This window comes from Empidonax traillii, unplaced genomic scaffold (genome assembly GCF_003031625.1).
Source record: "Empidonax traillii isolate 1590-97213 ecotype Southwest subspecies unplaced genomic scaffold, ASM303162v1 scaffold573:size406305, whole genome shotgun sequence".
NCBI lineage: Eukaryota > Metazoa > Chordata > Aves > Passeriformes > Tyrannidae > Empidonax > Empidonax traillii.
The window spans coordinates 249,066-267,167 of NW_020955766.1; the positions used below are offsets into that span (position 1 = coordinate 249,066).

The following is an 18,102-nucleotide window of genomic DNA, read 5'->3' on the forward strand; positions in this document are numbered from 1 at the left end:
AAGAAAAAAACAAGAATCCCAAAAATTAGAAGAGAAAAAAAATATAGCGGAAAAGGAAAGCAAGCAATCCAAACCAAACTAACCAATCAAAAAACCCAAACACCTTGCCTTTTGTCACAGATACAGATAAAGCCTTTGTTTTGTTCACCACAACTGTACTTGGGCCTTACCTTAGATAAATCCACCTTCACTGGACTACAGGTACTAACCACGCTGATGTGATAGACTAAATTTGCAGCTGAGAGTCCTTATCCCTCACCAGACTGTGACATCAGCTGATTAAAGTGAATCACAAAGAGTCTTTTCAAAGCAAAGATATTTATCCTTTTACCCAAAGATACAAGTATATCTCATTATAGGACAAAAGAGTAATTTTTTGTATTCATATCTCCTCCCATCTACACTCTAATCTTTCCTTGCAACCACTTTTAAGGTTCCTTCCAGGTCAAAAACCTTTGTCTGTAGGAACCTGGCTATTATACCAACTATAATTGTAACTTTGAAATGACTTACCTGCAACTTTTCCTTTAGCACGTATCATGTACCTTCCCCCTCTCATCCCCAAAATGTTTCCTTTGTTAGTCATTTTCAAGAAGGAAAGGCAATATCAGTCTAATATTCTGAAAAGTGCATAATCCATATATATATATGTATGTATATATGAAGTTTCTTACCTAATTCCAGTGTTATTCACTACCTTCTCAAAGAAGTGAAAAAACCCTGCTGTGAGTAACATTTTGGAGAATGGCTTTCTCATAGTCATGAGGCAGATCAACAAGAGAACTTATGTGAAATCAGAGGACAACTTAGCAGTGAATTGTATCAGAAATATCTCTTGTATTCTACTATTGTAAGCAGCAGGGAGGCTGGAAATGGACAAAAAAATTGTCTAAAAAAAAAGAAACCAGCAACAAAAGTTTGTGAGATGCCATAGTGATGTATCCAGAATTTCATTCAAATAAACTCTAAATCCATTGCCACATGAAAGCACATGTTCACGAAGTACCGTCCTCCCTAAGGCAAGTTTAATGCAGGAGGAAGAAGGGGACACCAAACCAGTGTTCTCACTGCTGGGGGTGATCCACTGTCTTCCCATGAGCCACATCAGAAGTGATAAAATAGTTAGTTCAGAGAATTATGGTTCATTATCAAGAGTCACTGTGTGTGTGTTGGAGAACCAGTGTCTTGTCAGGGTGAGTTTGGTTGTGCCAGCACTGCCAGCCCTTCAGCTTTGAGGGAAATGCAATTCCCTCTTGCCTAGACACAAATGTTCACAGTGGAAAAAAGAATCTTGTGTTTATACCCTCCACTTCCTTGATACAAATTAAGATTAAAAACATTTCATGCTTTCTAAGGGGTTGTTGATTTTCTCCAACCTTTTTCTTGGGCATCTGTGTCTGCTGCTTCCTCAGAAGCAAGTGGGAGCCTTGCAGATGTGCTAATTTTAATGGGCTTTCATAGCAGAGAACAGTAAGGGCCTTCAGCTACCTGGTCTGTATAGTTCCCATCCTATAACCTCTCCCTCTTGTATTCTATTTTATGCAAAATCTCTCCCACATTTGTCATATACTACCACTACTTTCAAATTTGTGGTGTCTTATTTCACCCCTGCTCTGATTTTTTGCATTCTCTGAATCCGACCAATTTCCCAAATAACAGATTGGACATTTCCACTTCTTTATTATTTCTCAAGACATTTCAGCACCAGGCAAGTAATTATACTCATAAAAGGCAAAATTTGATGAACTACTTTATTTCTGCCTTCCCTCGTCATGAATCTAGAAACACAAAACAGAGGAGAGAGGAAGAGGCTGCCATATTCCCAAATTTTCAAGGCCAGCCCATCACTTGGGAACAAATGGAAATGAAGAATACAGGCACACTGATGAATATCATAAAGAAGAAAGGGAAACCTCTTTTAAATATGCCATTAGTTCAGGGAATAGGCAACTACTTCATTTTTTTTCCAGAGTAAATCTGAAAAAGACCTGGATATTTAATGCATTTTTAGTAGTTCAAATCAAAATGCCTAATATTTTAGAACACTTTTAGTAACCAGGTAATAACCACATTTTTTAATATGTATTTTAAAGTCCAAGGCTCAAAACAGCAGAAGTTGAGAGGTAACAATATAACCTTTACAGCTTACAATCAGGTTTTCATAAAAAGTGCTTTAAAATTTTTTGTCTTTAGAAAACAGTGGTACGTATGGCTACACTGTTCATTTTACGTTGCCAGTTTATAAATAATTTATATTTCTTTTTTGACCAGGGGAAAAAAAAAAACAAAACAAAGCAACAAAAAAGTCCTCCACAGAAGTGTAACATCACTTCCAAAAAGATTTCTGAGGCTAAAAAGGCAGAAGGAGAGGTGTGAGCCAGTACAGCAGCAGGAAAGACAAAAAAATAAGGAAAAAAAAACAACTAAAGGACAAACCCCAACCCAACCCAAACAAAAACAACGAAACACAAACAAACAAGAAAACAAAAATAAGAAAACCAAACCCCATTAAATTAATCTTAAGTCATAAATCCTGCCTTAATTTCCAGGGAACAGAGGCCTTGCAGAAGCGACTGCCACTGTCAGCTAAATGACAAGAGCTCAAGGACAAAGTAGGAGGTGATGCTTTACAGGAAACATCCCTGGTTTGGCCTGGACTTGACTACACATCAGATAAAGTGTTTTCCAATTTCTATAAAGTAGCAAAGGCTCTGGTTTTGTATCAGAACTCTGGCCTGACACGGCCAGATTGCACAGTGTTGCACCTGGTTGGGTGGATGCACAATTACAATCTGCTGTGCAGCCCTTCAGCAGCTCTACAGGCAGTGGATAAGATATCCTTAATGACATATCGATAATGAAGGGCAAGTGACAGCCTCGTTTTTAGGAGATTGTGCAAGAAAGTAAAGGGCCAGAGACCTTCTCCACAAGGTGCATCTCCCCTACTGCTGCAGGCAGAGGGGGAAAGGGAGACTCCGTGAAGAAGAACAGAACTTTACGGAGAATGGGAAGTCAGCTTGAGACAGGGAAAGATGTGAGGTCTGCTTGCAGAGAAACACTGATGCCCTGAAATCTTCTTCAAAATTCTGGGGCTGAAAGCACTTTGGATCAGCACTGGAGCACGTCGGTAATATACGCCCTTCCCCTGTTCTGCCTGGGATTGGTGCCATATATTGATGTGCAAATTACAAAGACAAATCCCTTTCCTTTCAGCCTCCTAAGCTAAGACCTACACTCTCAGATAAGAGTGGGGAAGTGGGAGGGGAGAGAGGAGAAACCATATACAGATAAGTGGATATAAAGAATAATTGTCACACCTTGCTTAAATGTTTTATTGCTATTCCTAAGGGCTTTTTCTTTCCTGTCAGAGTACAGCTGGAATGATAAATGGCATGTACGAATTTTATTCACATGAAAAATTGTTGATTAAACATTGAAATCTTAATGGCCTGGTTTCACTATAATTCCAGTTCTATAGGTTTCTAATTATGTAGTCAGTGTTCAAACAGCTAAATCTTTGGGCTTCTTATGCTGCTGTTTACACCTTGTTGATTCCTTCTTAACCTTTAAGAGCTATTGAGAAATTAGTAGATTATTCTTTTTCATCAGCTGTAAGTAAAGCATGACTATAAGAACAAAGGATGATAGAAACTGCAATGGATTAAATGGACAATATCTGGAAAAAAAATGTATTTCAAAGACATGCAAATGTCAGCAGTATTAAGATAATATGGTGCTCAAGTGGATGCATCAGAAAGGCTGCTGAAAATTACTGGGATTAACCAGGAACTATGTTCTTAATGTTAATGAAGGAAGTACTGCTGGGGATAGGAAAGCAGCAGCAAAGCATAATGATGGGATGTGCACACCTTAGTTACTATGCAGAGGAAAATAGCATCTCAGCTGGCATGCCTGCAGATCTGTTTATAACACTGCCTCTCCTCATACCAGTTTACAAGCATACTGCATCCCCAGCCAGAAGAGCAAGAAAATACTGATTTATCAGAAATAACAGAAAAAAAATTGCAGAAAGAGCTTCAGGACCACTTATTTCAAATGCTTTACATTTTCATATTACAGGATTAAGAAAGGTACATTTCTTTAAACTAGCTTGCCTAATATAGGCTATGCTATATGATAATAGGCTATGCTCACACCACATTTTCAGTTCCTTTTTCTCTTTTTCCTTAATCAGTATTATGTCTGCTGGTCATATCCCCACTGCCAGTTGAGGCCTGAAGTTTATATCAAGGTATTAATGAGAAAATATTAATGGGAGGGCTTTTTTCCCCTTTGACAAGTCAGGATTTTAGACTGCTTAGATATTTCAGGCTGACACACTGATGGATATTCACAAGCCCAACCTGCACTGTTTTCACTAAGAGCTGTGTCCCAACGTTCATAAGAAACTTTGTCTCTGTTATAATAAGCTGAGAAATCCCATCTAAGAAACACCAGCTGCATTTTTTGAGTTAAGGTCAAATGCTTGTTGGCACGGGAATCAAAGAGGAAAATGAAGAGTGGCTGATTCATTTCCGCTTCTTCCAATAAGTAAACAGTTGAAAATCTCATTCACAGTTACTTGCTTGTCCAAATACTACTTGTTTGAAATTATTTGCTGCTGATGTAAGGCACAGTCGAGGAGAAGCCTCATTAAACTAAAATTCCTTCCTGCGCTTGAGGTGCAGTGGCAACACACAGAGAGATGATAAAAGTACCAGTGCTGCAACTTGAATGACAAGCAAGGGCCATACAAAGTCTTTAGCAGCAACTCTCCTTAAGCAAGGTATGCACTTCTTGACTTTCAGTGCATGTAAGAACATCATGAAGTTTGAGAGATGTAGCAAAATATCCTCTTTTCACAAAACAAGATACTATTAATAACTAGCAATAACAACAACATTTCTAAGGTTTTCAGTTTAATAGTGGGTTCCTTTCAGCAAGTAACCAAGTGTTTGTTGCTATTTTTAACAGCTTGTAGGAGCACCAAAGGAATGAAAATATACCATAAAACTTTTGTACCTCAGGTATTTTTTTTCACCAGTGTCAAAAAAAAAAAAAAAAGCTGATGTTGAAGCACACTGTATTAAACCATAATGAATAATAAAATGCTTTATGCTTTCCAGATAATATAATGCTATCTTAATAACAATACACTGGGAACTTACGATTATTTGTGTTTCAGAGCTAAGTCCTGCACCACGGTTTGTGTCAATTTCTTTTGCATCTAAAAATAACTTATGAAACAGTAACACAATAAAGGGGAAAAGAGACAAACATTATTTACTTACAGGAGTTTGCTTTTCTTTTCCCAAATGTGTCATTATCTCCAGACAGAGGGGAGTGCTTTGGTTCGCACCAACTTCTCTCACACAGAAAATTATTCATTAGTACCTTCATGGTCATAATTTTAGCACCGTAAAGGAGATATCCTCAAGCTCTCTATGGGATCCAGCTCCATCAGCATCCAGTCTAGCAAGCCACAACAGCCTAGGTTCAAGGCTTAGCAGCACAGGAACAGCTGCACTGAATCAGACAAAAAGCTCAGCTACCCCAGTGCCTTATCTCCAACACCAGGGATAAGCAAATGTCTAGGGAAGAGTCCAACATAGATCTGAGGCACTTCTGATACCGAGCACAGTTTAGAAATATTCTCTAAACCTTAAGGACCTGCCTCTTCATGAACTTATGCAGTTTTTCCTTGAATTATTGAGAATTTGTACCATCTGCTATAGCCATTTACAACAAATTCCCAAAGTTTACCAGTCATTTTATGAAAAATTATGTCCTTACTTTGCAAACACCTGATTCACACTGATTTAACTTACCCTTAACATTTCTATTTGAAGAGAGAATAAGCCAGCAATCCTTAACCATCTCTGTGCCATTTACAGTTTTGGAAACATCTTTAATGTTTCCCCTCTATACCAAATAAGCCACCACAAGGTGCCCTTCGAGGAACTCCAATGTTTATAAAACAGGCTTTTCCCTCTGCAAAAGGGATTTCTCCCCAAAACCTTTGGTTTTATTCAGCTATCCTTTTGAATATTTTTCAGTATTTGTGAAGCTCAGATGTCAGTTCTACAGAAATGCTCATTCTGGGATCTCTCCTGAAGCCTTGTTGTCCTGAGTTAGCAAGGTGGTTGGCATTAAGTTTCCTGTCACTGTTTATAATTCATCAACCTCAGCCTTGAATTCCCTCTGACTGCCTGGGTGAAACCTTTCGGTCCTGCTGATTTCTTACAGCTCCACAACCACCTCCACAGTCCATTTAAGTAAATTGTGATGGTGAGCACCTCAGAAAAAAGGGAATCAGTTGTTCGTTTTCTCTACCACAGTAAATACAGATGTAGCAAATTCTTCAGGCTTTCCCTTAGAACTTGATCTCTGGTTGACCTTAAAAATGTCTGACAAACTTCCCGATATATTTAATAAAAAATTAACTACTACTTTCGAGTTGCCCCCCCACACACACTTTTTTGATGGTTTGGTTTACTGCTTTTTTATATTTAATCTGCCACAATCTAAGAATCTTCGTTTTCCTTTGGAAAAAAACTTCAGCTTTTCAAATTATAACTGTGCCTTTTTTTTTATTACTTTGATTTCTCTTCTGTTTAGCCTCACCAACTTCTCCTTCTCAAGTGTTTCCGCTTGGCGATATGTATTGACTCTGTGGTTCTAAGCTATTTCTTCTTTTATTTTTCTAACATAGTCCTCAGGCTGCCTAGAAAGATTTAATTCTCTTAGTTGCCCCTTATAAGCTTCTTTTTAACAAGATTCTTCGCCTTTATGCAGTTCCCTTTTTTGATGTTGATTACCATATAATTGCCCAGACTTTGTTTTTTTTCCTCTAGGTGCAAATGGTAAGTAAATACATTTTAGAGAATAAGCTGAGCAGAAACGGTGCTGAGAGGTCCCTCAGACTGTCACTCCCAGCAAACCAACTAACTCCCTTCGGGGCATTCTAGAAACTGCGTGTATGAGGTGAGAAGACGGGTTAGGGATATTTGAGAGAAATGGAAAGTAAAAAAAAATCCCCACAAAAAATCATAATTAAAAAGCAATAGTAAGTAGAAACACTGATGTGTTTCCCTCACATCATTCCCCAAAGACACCCCCACACCCTGTCAGCTGGCACAGGACGGTGCCCTGAGCAGCCACACCTGGTTCTCCTGCTCCTACCAGAGGGACACCACAGCCCACCCCACCAGCTCTTCTTAACCCTTCCTGAAATCGTTACAGTTTCACCTTAAAAGTGACCAATCCTGTGTTTCTAAGCTAGAACAACGACAAAACACGTATGTACAGACCATTCCCCATTCCCTGGAGTGGGGAGATAGAGGAACTGGGAATGGAGGAGGCAAGGTGAGCCTTGGATTAAGGGGTGGGGTGGTGGGGGAAGGTGTTTTCAGCTTTTGTTCCTTACCATCTGACTCCATTTTAACTGGACATAAACTAAATTTTCCACACACAGAGGCTGTTTTGCCTGTGACATTAGCTGGTCAGTGATCTCCTTATTTTCATCTCATCCAGTTCCTGCTGAGGGGGATTGTGTGTGAATGGTTGGGTGGACGTGGTCAACACACTACAGATGGGCATGTGGCAATCTCCCCTTAAGAGATGCACAGGAGAAAGATACAGGGTCCTATACTAAGTAACAGACAACTTTTTTTTTCCTGTTTTCCAGTGTATAAACACTAAACACTCCCATCTTTTTTTGTATTATTTTGATAATGAATTGCTTGTGCTCTTCTTCCCTTGTACGAGACTGTTCCCTGAAACCTCTGCTGCATAATGCATAGAAACAGGTATGCATGCAGCTCAGCACTCACAGCTGTGATGAAATTCTCTATTCAGTGCCCCACTAGCCAAAAAAAACCCAGTAGATTCACCCCTGTCTCCCAGTTAATCATTCCCTGACTGGGTTATTCATCATTCAGAGCCCTGACATGGCTCAGCCCCTCACCTGCTTATAGCAGGTTCTGAAATGAGGGACACACCAGACAATCATCTACAGGAGTTTTTTGGCTGCTGTTTGCTCTGTGTGGTTCTGCATCCTGCCTGTCCACTGCTTTTGCTCTCCTGTGCAAGGCTACGAACCACAGACTCAGTCTTTCCTCAGGTCTTAAATAAATTAATAAGGCTTGGAAACAGCTTACTGTGGTGCTTTAAATGGTAAGCCTTGAATCTGGAAATCTCATTCTAACCAGCCAAACTCAGGTCTGAGAAATCCCTGAGATCTTCCTTGCAACAGAAGGTCAGACCACCTATACCCAAACAATGAACAATTTGTAATTCACACTAAGAATAAAATGTGTTAATTTATTAGTATTCTTAACTGTTTCCTGCCATGCCTGTCAGAACCTCAATCCCACTTATCTTGTCACCTCCCTTTGTTTTGAAGTTGTGCTCCCCAAAAAGCAGTGTAAAGCTCCTTTAAAAGGTTGGTGTTTTACCCTGCTAGCTTACAGCATGTACATGTTTTCGGGGTACTGTGTTGCTACAAATGGGGGGCAAAAAGGCAGATGTTTAATGAGTTGGTGCTCTCCATGACACTGGGTGTTCCAGACAACATCTGCTACACCTATTTTGGAATTCTGAAGCAGAGTATGTGCCATGAACATGATTTGCACTGAAGGAGTAATACTTATGTGTCGTATGTCTGTGTTCTACTGCTCATGGTTGATTCAAGACCTCTATAATTTTGTGTGTAAGCATAGCTAGTCACTTGTCTACAGAAACTGAAATATCTGAAAGACTGGGCATCATATCTTCTCCCAAAACTTTTTTTTCTCATGTTTTAACTTCCAGTCTAGTGCTCAATTAGAAATACCTATGCTGTATTTCAATTTTATCTATTATTCTATTTCATGGGCCTTTTTATTTTAGAATGTGTTTCCACCTGAGAGCAAGGAAAAGAATTATTTCAAAAGGCATACACATGCAAAATGGATTTAACGAGCACTAAAAATGCTGCATGAAGTTGTTTTTCACACTTTACTTTCTGCACTTTTATGGGTAAACACTGCAGAAAAGGGACACTTAAAAAAGAGGGAAAGCAATTATTGAATTGAGCCTATTAGGCAATGTGATTATTTTACAGAACACTAAAGGGGAAGTTCTTAAGCACTCCAGGAGGCTTTATTGTAAAGTGTAATTTTCAGACAGGCACTAATGCTCCCACCTGTTTCTTTTTGTGTCACACTTTTTATAACACCAATTTCCCTACTCCCTGCAAAATTCTGGGGAAAAAAAAAACCCAAAACTGTAGAAGGTCCCAGCTGTGAAAAGAAGATACAACCCCTCAGACAGACAGGATGTTTAACACAAACTGAAATTTAATCTATTAAATATACAAGCTGTATCTCAGCAAAAATGTTACTGCTTCTTAATACATTATCTACCACATCATGGCATAATTTTACAGTGGAGGCGTAATGGCAGTGAAGAATTGGTGTGGAAGGTTACAGGAATATTTACATTATCCTTTAAAATAATTGGCTTTTTCTTGCAAACACAAGCTACCTATCTGGACAGTTTCTCTAGGCAGATTTTTTTTTCTACAATTTGATAGTCTTCAAAAGATTTTAGAACACTTTACTGAAAATGAGAACTCAGTAAACATAGCATATAACAGATGCATGCTAAATCAAGGCCCGAGATCTCATTAGCATGAATTCCTTCAAAATGAAAATAATTTAAAAACTGGTCAACTATCCAAAGAAAGTAATTGCAGCAACGATGGCGAGGTACTGGCAAATGGTGCCAGGTCTGACTTCAGCAGAGATTGGGGCTGGCATCAGTGACTATTAGCTAGAGTTATTTTAAAACTAAGCTGGACATAGAATTTGGACGCTGAAAAGGTGCACTGTTGTTAAGAGTTATGTATATTCCAATTTACAAAATTCCTGTCACTTGCTATGTGATCAGTGTATGTTGCACACAACGTATTTTTTCTTTGCCTTCTGGACTGAAAGAGCTTGAAATGTAGTGTTTGATGCCAATAAAGCTTTCTTTATATATGCCCTGCTGCCTACGTGGGTGGAGAATGTAGGTGCTTAACCTACAGGTCTGGCTGATGATAAGACACTTCTTTGTGATGGACAATAACCATGGGATACAGAGTGATTAACATCAGCCAATATGGAGTATGTCTCATCAAAGCAAATTAACAGGTGGTTAGTTTTGAGTTAACAATTACCTCCTCAAATAGAGTAAGTTCTTCTTGGAGAAGTGGAATCTCACACTTCTCCAAACAGGAGAAAAGTATACAGAGAGCCTAAATAGGACAAAGATACAAGGATGAAAAGGCACTGTTTAAAAAAAAAAAAAAAAAAAGACAGACAAGGAAGAAACATTTCAAGAAACTAGAACAAGGGTGAAAAGACAGAGAGCACAGAGATACCTACTGCATTTGTAGGAGACAGGCTCTATCTAACTGCTGAACAAGACAAATTCAAAGCAAGATGACTCAGAATGGACAGAGAGCAAGACAAAAAACATGAACAGAGGAGCCTGAGCTGTCCTGAGAGCTGTTCTCCAGTGATAAGGAACACAGGGCTGGGAACTGTAAGGAGGATTCCTTACCTTTGTCCAAGTCTATACCCGCAAATACAATACTTATTCCCATGTATGCAGACATTTATTCAAATATATATTTACAGAATCTTGCCCAAAGCTGTGTGTGACATGTGCCCCTGGAAACTTAACTGTAAATTCAGTGTTTCAGAAAGCATAAAACAGATAAAGGAAGATATTTCAGTTAATGCTAGTTCTGGGATGAAGGCAAAGGACACAAGGGAGACCCCCAGTTTCTCAAATGCTCAGCAGTTTTATTCAAAACCATCCACCTGCCTGCTAAGACAAAGATTGTCTAGATCTAAATATAAAATAGTGGAACTGCAGTACCTAACTTCTCTTAATTCTTTTTCACCTGCTTGATTTCAGTTGTAGGTGGTCTTTTCCAGAGAAACCTGGAAAAAAGGCTCTTACAATTCAGGATTTCTCTGAGCATCTGAAGCTTAGGAGAGAAATACTTTGATACAGCGTTCATATTTTGCTAGAGTAGTATTTCATCCTGGATATGGGCAAATTCATCCAATTTTCCAAATCATTAATATTTATTGATACTGCCTGAGCATCCAGCTTGGGCTGTGGATTCATTCTGCCTGGTGATTTATAAACACAGGAACATGCATGCTTTCCCAGGTTCATTATGATAATTCACATAGGCGGAGTCGATACCAGCATTCCTTTCTAGGCTGCTAGGTGCTCATGGTACAGTGCAGATAATAATCTGCAGTGAATTAAATTTATGTAGAAAATGAGACAATTTCCTACAGAACCTCCATCTCACCTGCCAGAGAAGCTGGGAAGTTGTGTCGTGTCAAGGCAGGACAGAAAAAATCATACACAGACAAAAATTGGCCGTCGGACTAATGATTCAAAATCTAAACCTGCCATTACGAGGCAGTTTCAAAGCAGTATTGGCAAGCTACCTATACACCAAAACGTTAACAGCTGATGTCAAGTGGGTTTCCACAATTTTCTCCCCCAGATTCTGATCTCACTCTTGAGCATAGGTTTGTAGACATGCTAAGAAGTCACTGTTCTCATCAGACCAGTGATAAGCTATCTTCTGAGCGTGCTGCTGTGTCACTCCAAATACTCTTGGGAAAATGGGAACCGTGCTCAATGTTAGATGTAAAATATATGTGACCTATTTGTCAGTTTTGAACTTGGGATTCTTTTTTGCTTCAGTTCCCAGCTGTAAATTTGAGGCAACCGAATAACCTAATCATCCACAGGCGTTACAAAAATAAACATTTAAGTATTTGCTAAGGTCTCAGATACTGTGGACAAGAAATGTGCACACCTTTGAGGGAAGGACACTATTCAGAGGGACTTCCATAGACTGGAGGAACAGTCCAACAGTTCCTTCATGTCAGGCAGGGAAATTCAGCAAGGATAGATGCAAAATCCAACACCTAAGGTGAGAAGAATCTGGAAGTTCTGGCTAACAGTAGGCTAAACTGGAGTCAGTTTGAGTCCATACTCCACTTCTTTCAGGTGACTGAATACTAGTTAACTTCCCTAAGTTTTCTCTGGTTCACCTGCAGCCCTGTCACATCCTTCTCAAATGAAACAGCCACTCTCTGGGTTCTCTGACAGAACGGTGGTGAATATTTCTCTGTTGTCATTAGTAGTTTCTTCCAGCAGCCTTTGCAAAATGTTTCTCTCACTCAAGGGGTCTTCTTTAAACAGAAACTAGAGAAGACAGAACATTCGGTGGCGATACCATACACATAATTTACAAAACTTTTACAGCACCAGCTTGATTATTTGGTGCACCCTCATTATTAAAAGTGATCAATTTTTCTGATATTAAAATGTTTACTTGTCTATATTTTATACTACTGAGTACATATAATACTAGTGTTTATTACTGATTGTGCTTTTCTCTATAACTTTTTCATGACCTTATGAATCATGTTATTCTAATGAAGAATACCTATGTGAGTTTTCTGAAATAAAAAATCTTCCCTATTTATTTCAAACAAGGCCAAATATTCACTTTACATTAGTCAGCCAACTGTACTATGATTCCCCTGAGCTGCATGGAATGGAAAGACATTTCTCTAAAGCACACAGGAGACAGCTTCCTCTCTGTTTCCTGTGCCCTAATTATTCCATTGTATTTTGACGTCCTTACTGCTGAAATGACACTGACTTAAAAAACTCACATATTTCATGCATGCTTTGATGACTAAGAATATAAAACCCTGAACCTTTCTTTCACTATGGGACAGTTTTGAGTATACTTTAGGGGCAGTTTTGGTTCAACTAGACTATAACAGTGTACAGAAGTTACAGCTTGCAGTAAGAAGACATTGGCTTCTAAAATATTTTGTAAGTGCAGATGGCTGTAAGTGATCATTTTGTTCTTTTTATTTTTTACAGCTATCTGATGTTTATTTTAAAATACTCAAAATATTGTCTGGCAGTATGACTTCAGGAAAGTATAGGCATTGCATAGAAGGGATGCCTATGATTTCTGAGGTTTAATTACATTTCTTTCTTTGGAAAATAAACAAAGCCTAGGTAAATCTATATTATGGTAAAAAAAGAATAAATTAAAAAGAGCCACTGACACCCTATGGACATATTAGGCAAGTTCATTTACTAAAATGCTACAGACTGACAACTGTCCAGGGATCCAGCCAAAAACACTGGAAAAGATAAAACAGCACTAAGGATTGAAAAGGCAAGAGATAAGCTTCAATTTGGTTTGAAACTATACAACAGTACCTCCTAAAAAGGAATTATATTGAATAGTGATAACAATTACAGGGTGTCTTGACCTAAGTCATGCAGAAAAAAGGCTAAATACGTTTCTACCTACAATTTGAAAAAAACATACAAACAAAAAAACAAAGAAGCAACAAATAACTACAAACCTGGACATCAATATTATCAAAATTGTCAATAAGGTTGAGAAACCAGCAACTGAGTCTTGAAAAAGGAAAGATTAAGCTAACATAAATGTAACTGTTAGAATTTTTCCAAAAGAAAACTCTTAAATTTGGTCTACAAACTGGGCATAAACCAACTAGGCAACAACCCTCACAAATGCTATATCTCATGTTCCCTTAAAATAGAACAGATAATAGGGTATGTTTCCATTGTGAGTTACGTTTATCTGTGCTAAACTGATGAATATATTTCCTTTATTCCTTTGCACCAACAGAAAATTTTAATCGAAAGTATCATATTTTTTATGCACATAATACTCCAAATACCAGCCCTTCTACTGTTGCTCAGAACATCATCAAATCCAGAAGTCTATATCTATATCCTCAGCAGGTCTCAGGCAGTCCATCTCTGCTTGGGGCTGCATCAGCTGCAGCACACACTCCAAAGGGAACTGTGGCAGAGTCTGTGAGGATCTGCTACACTTGATTAATCACCCACATGGCCTGCCCCTGCAAACCCATCACAGAACATGCAGGAAAACCTGGCCTGCTCTTTTTATGGGTATCATCCCACTTCTACAGCAGCAATACAGTGCTTACCCAAAAGAAGACAATTTTCAGCTCCTGCCTTGAAGTAACTCCCCTAACAGAAATAAGCAAGGGACGATGACAGCAGTCAGAGCTATTCTCACCCTCACAGTGCTGAGCAGAGAGATAAAACAGCACAGTTACAGAATTTGTGCATCCTGTCTTACACCCTCTCATGTTGCCTCACTGAATCACTCCAAATGGCCCAATCACATTTCCATCTTTCCACCCCCTCGCCCACCCCGCCCCCCCAACTTCTCCCCCTTTGCCCACTCTCAGATTCCCTGTTCCAACATTGGTATCTGCACCAAGACCACAAATGTGAGGTGACACGAACCCATTCACAGCAACCAGGAACCTCAGAGTCCGGGATAATTCCAGCTCATCTCACACATTGTGACAATCTACGCCACCCAAGTAGCTGGGGACAATTTTTCTCTTGCCTGAAGTCATGGCCATTGACTGGTCAAGTGAAATCTTACACTGTAAATCATGAAACCTCAGCAAGGCCCTAGTTCTCCAGTTCTAACACCCTGTAAACAGTTGTCCTTTGGCTTTCTGCTCTATCTCTGGAAGATGCTGTTTCAGTTGGAGATGCAGTGTGCACTTGATTACCCTGAGCAAATCTTCCTTCCCATTTTCTGCTACAGGACAGCAAATTGGGCAGGCTTTTCCTCAGGTCTGTGTTGTAGATTGGAAAAGCACAGTATTGGTGTAACTGAGATATACATGATTTGAGGGACAGAATCCCTGCAAGGAGGGGCTTGGTGCTGAGCTGTAAGATGGGGTTTGTATGTTCTAGTTTAAGCCTCATTCTGCTTTTCCCTTTTGGGAAAGAATTACTCCGAAGCAGCTATCAGTACCATCAGTGTCACCACAGCCACTACCTGGCTTCATTCTTTATCTGTTTTCATCTCAAATGTCATTTTGAAGCTCAGGAAAATTGCTCTGGGATACAAGAGAAATGCACCTATAAGTAAGTGTTCATTTACTGGTATGATTCACTGCTGCCTACAGGAAACCAGAGGGGCTGTTGGAACTGTGACAAAGTTGACACTCTACAGAAATTAACCCATGGTGGGCAAATGGCTGTGAAGGACCACGGCTGGCTCTGAGCTCTTCATGAAGCCCAGAGTTCATCACTTACCTTGTGACACTGACATTTTTGGGCTCTGTGGACCTCTCCAATTTCTCTCTCTCTGCCAGCCACAAGGTAATCATAATGCAGGTTGGGAGCATGACATTACTGTTTCTCATGCTAAGTAACTGCAAACTGCTCCCAGGAGGATGCCTATTTATTACTGGCTCTGCTCTCTGAAAGAATGACCTGATGAAGCAACACAGAGCAGCTGATGTTGGCAGTTCCTGTGGCAGGGACAATTAGAGGTGCATTTATTGGCAAAATATTTGTGCCCCAAAGGCTACCACACACAGGTGCCCTGCCTTGATAATTCTCTGATGTGAAGTTTTTATTTGGCTGCCCTTTCAAAACCACATGTGAGGTTTGCATTTGAATCCATTAAGGATACAAAAGAGTTGTTTTTTTTTTTTTTAATTATTAGATCAGTAAACACCTCAATTTTAGCTCCATCTTAATTACTATGTTTTAACAAGAGCCTCCTAGTGGTATAAAGTATACCTATAATATTATGTGTACCGAATAGAAAATATTGTGAATGTCAAGGTAAAACATAACACTTCTACAGTTTTTTTTACTGCTTTCAGAAATAACTAACAAATAGAAGGGTCTGGAAGAGAATCTACTACCTGACAATACTAATTTTCTCTTTTATTAACAGAGTGTGCAGGGTTTGGCTGGGATAGCTTTAGTTTTCTTCTTACTACCTAGGATGGGGCTGTGTTTTAGATTTGTGCTGAAAACAGTGCTGATAATGCAGGGATGTTTTCCTTACTGCTGGGCAGAGCTTGCACAGAGCCAAGGCTTGTTCTGCCTCTCACCCTAACAGTGAGTGGGCTGGGGGAGCACAAAGAGCTGACCCCAATGACCAGAGAGATATCCCAGACTCTGTGACACAACGCTCAGTATACAGAGCTGGGGAAGGAGGAGAAAGTCTGGGATGATGGTGTTTTGTCTTCCCAGGCCACCATTACATGTGACAGAGCCCTGCTTTCCTGGAGGTGGCTGAACACCTGGTTGCCCATGGGAAGTGGTGAAGGTGAATTATGAAAGTGTGGTCATAGCCTGTACACAAAAGGCAAGATGCGTCTTACCAAAATTAAATGCAGATACAATAATTCGGTAAGTCCACATTTAGGCATCTACATTTGCTATCCCAACATACAGAGGCATATATCTGACTGAATTAACTGTCTAAACTCCATGTAATTAGTGGAAAGGAAGTAGCAGAAGTCTGTCTCGGTCTGGGTCTTCTGCAATTGTCTAACACACAGCACAACAGCCATGTCACAACAGTGCCTAAATCTCTCCACTGAATGCAAAGGGAAGCCCAAAAAGAGCTGCTCAGATGTAAATTTCTACTGTGCAGCTGTTTGAAGACAGCTGAAATGACTCCTTACACTCTTAGACTGAAAAGCATCACGCCTACTTGCTGTAATACTCAGGTGAAATCATTGAAGGACTAGAACCCCCAGTTGCTATTGCACATCCATTGCTCCTTGCTCCCAATGTACTGATCACATACAGCTCCAATCTATCTGTCTGTCTCACAGAACTGAAAAAGAACAGAAGGAAGAAATGAACCCACAGCCTTCAAACTTCATTATATAAACAGACTCCAAATTTCAAGGGCCGAACTGCCCCTCCCAACAACAAACAACAGGCAATTAAAAATATAAAAATACATAATGACTGCCTTACTTCTAATCTTTTTCCCTACAGGGAATGCTAGATGAATAGTGAAAATCAAACACCTGGGGCTAGAATGCCTGAAATCTATAAGCCAAAGAGAGGACTTCCATGTAGTTGTCACCGGTTAAGCCATGAGGAAAACACTGAGGTAGGAAAAATCCTAAACATCACCTAGACAACAGTGCCTTCAGGGCAATCAGAGCTGACCTCTTTCCCTTGCACATCTTCTGCTGAATTTGAAAATACTGGGGAAGCAGACTCTGTACCTTGTGTTACCTAGGGGAATGCTCAAAGCGTATTAGGTAAACGGATAATTCCTTCTCCTTTAAGCTTCTTATAAAAGCAGCAGACGTCTCACAACTGATTTTTGTGCTACCTACAGAGGTGTGTATCTCAGAAGCACACACTCCATCACAACTACATAGGTATGCAGAAGACCAAATGCACTGAGCATCATTTAAGACTCATTGGACTGATCATGTAAGACTGAATCAGTGTTTTGGTCTCAAGAAGGGTAGAAGTGTGATCTAGATGCTGAGTTGCTCAGCCCAGTCAAGATCTAGATGGAGGAGTTGCTTTAAAATGATGTAGGCATATAATATAAAAAAAAAAAAAAGAAAAGTACCTGTGGAGTTTATGTGATGCCAGACACAACTCAGAAGGGCTTTTCAAAGTAAAAATTTTGAACTTAAATGCCTGATTTGACCTAAATCTGACTTCAAGCTCCTATGTAAACCAACTCCATAAAGTCACTAAATTTACACCTGGGAGAAATTCAGCCATAAGTGACGTGATTTTTGTCATGCAATTTGCACCTTTTCCAGACCCCAAGTATTACTGCATTACCATTTTCAAGACCATTCTAAAGCTGTGTATCATCCCTCCACTATATATTGATCTTCTGAGCAGAAGGTCAATACTTAAGAAACTTCATTCATATTAACTTAATATTAAGCAATTGAATTATTTATGTATCTTTATGAGTAAGTATATAACAGCTCTTCTGAGAAGATACTGTTTCCAAGAGTGAAGCCTCTTTAAATAGTACATTCTGGTCTTTGAAGATCTGTCTTTGAAGATATTTATGGCAGAGATGTTAATTTTCAAGTCAAACAATTTATATTCTTAAAGCAGGCTACATTTTTCCAAATTCAGGTAGAAACAGGCGGCCAACTTGCACATATCATTAAACTTCAAATTCCCCTGTTAACG

The 18,102-nt window shown here is 39.4% G+C and overlaps 1 protein-coding gene across 1 annotated transcript in view; it reads right to left on the bottom strand.

Annotated features, from left to right (window-relative positions):
• CADM2 (cell adhesion molecule 2) overlaps nt 1-18,102 on the bottom strand; it is a 201,202-nt gene that overhangs the window by 67,222 nt on the left and 115,878 nt on the right. The window lies entirely within an intron of this gene.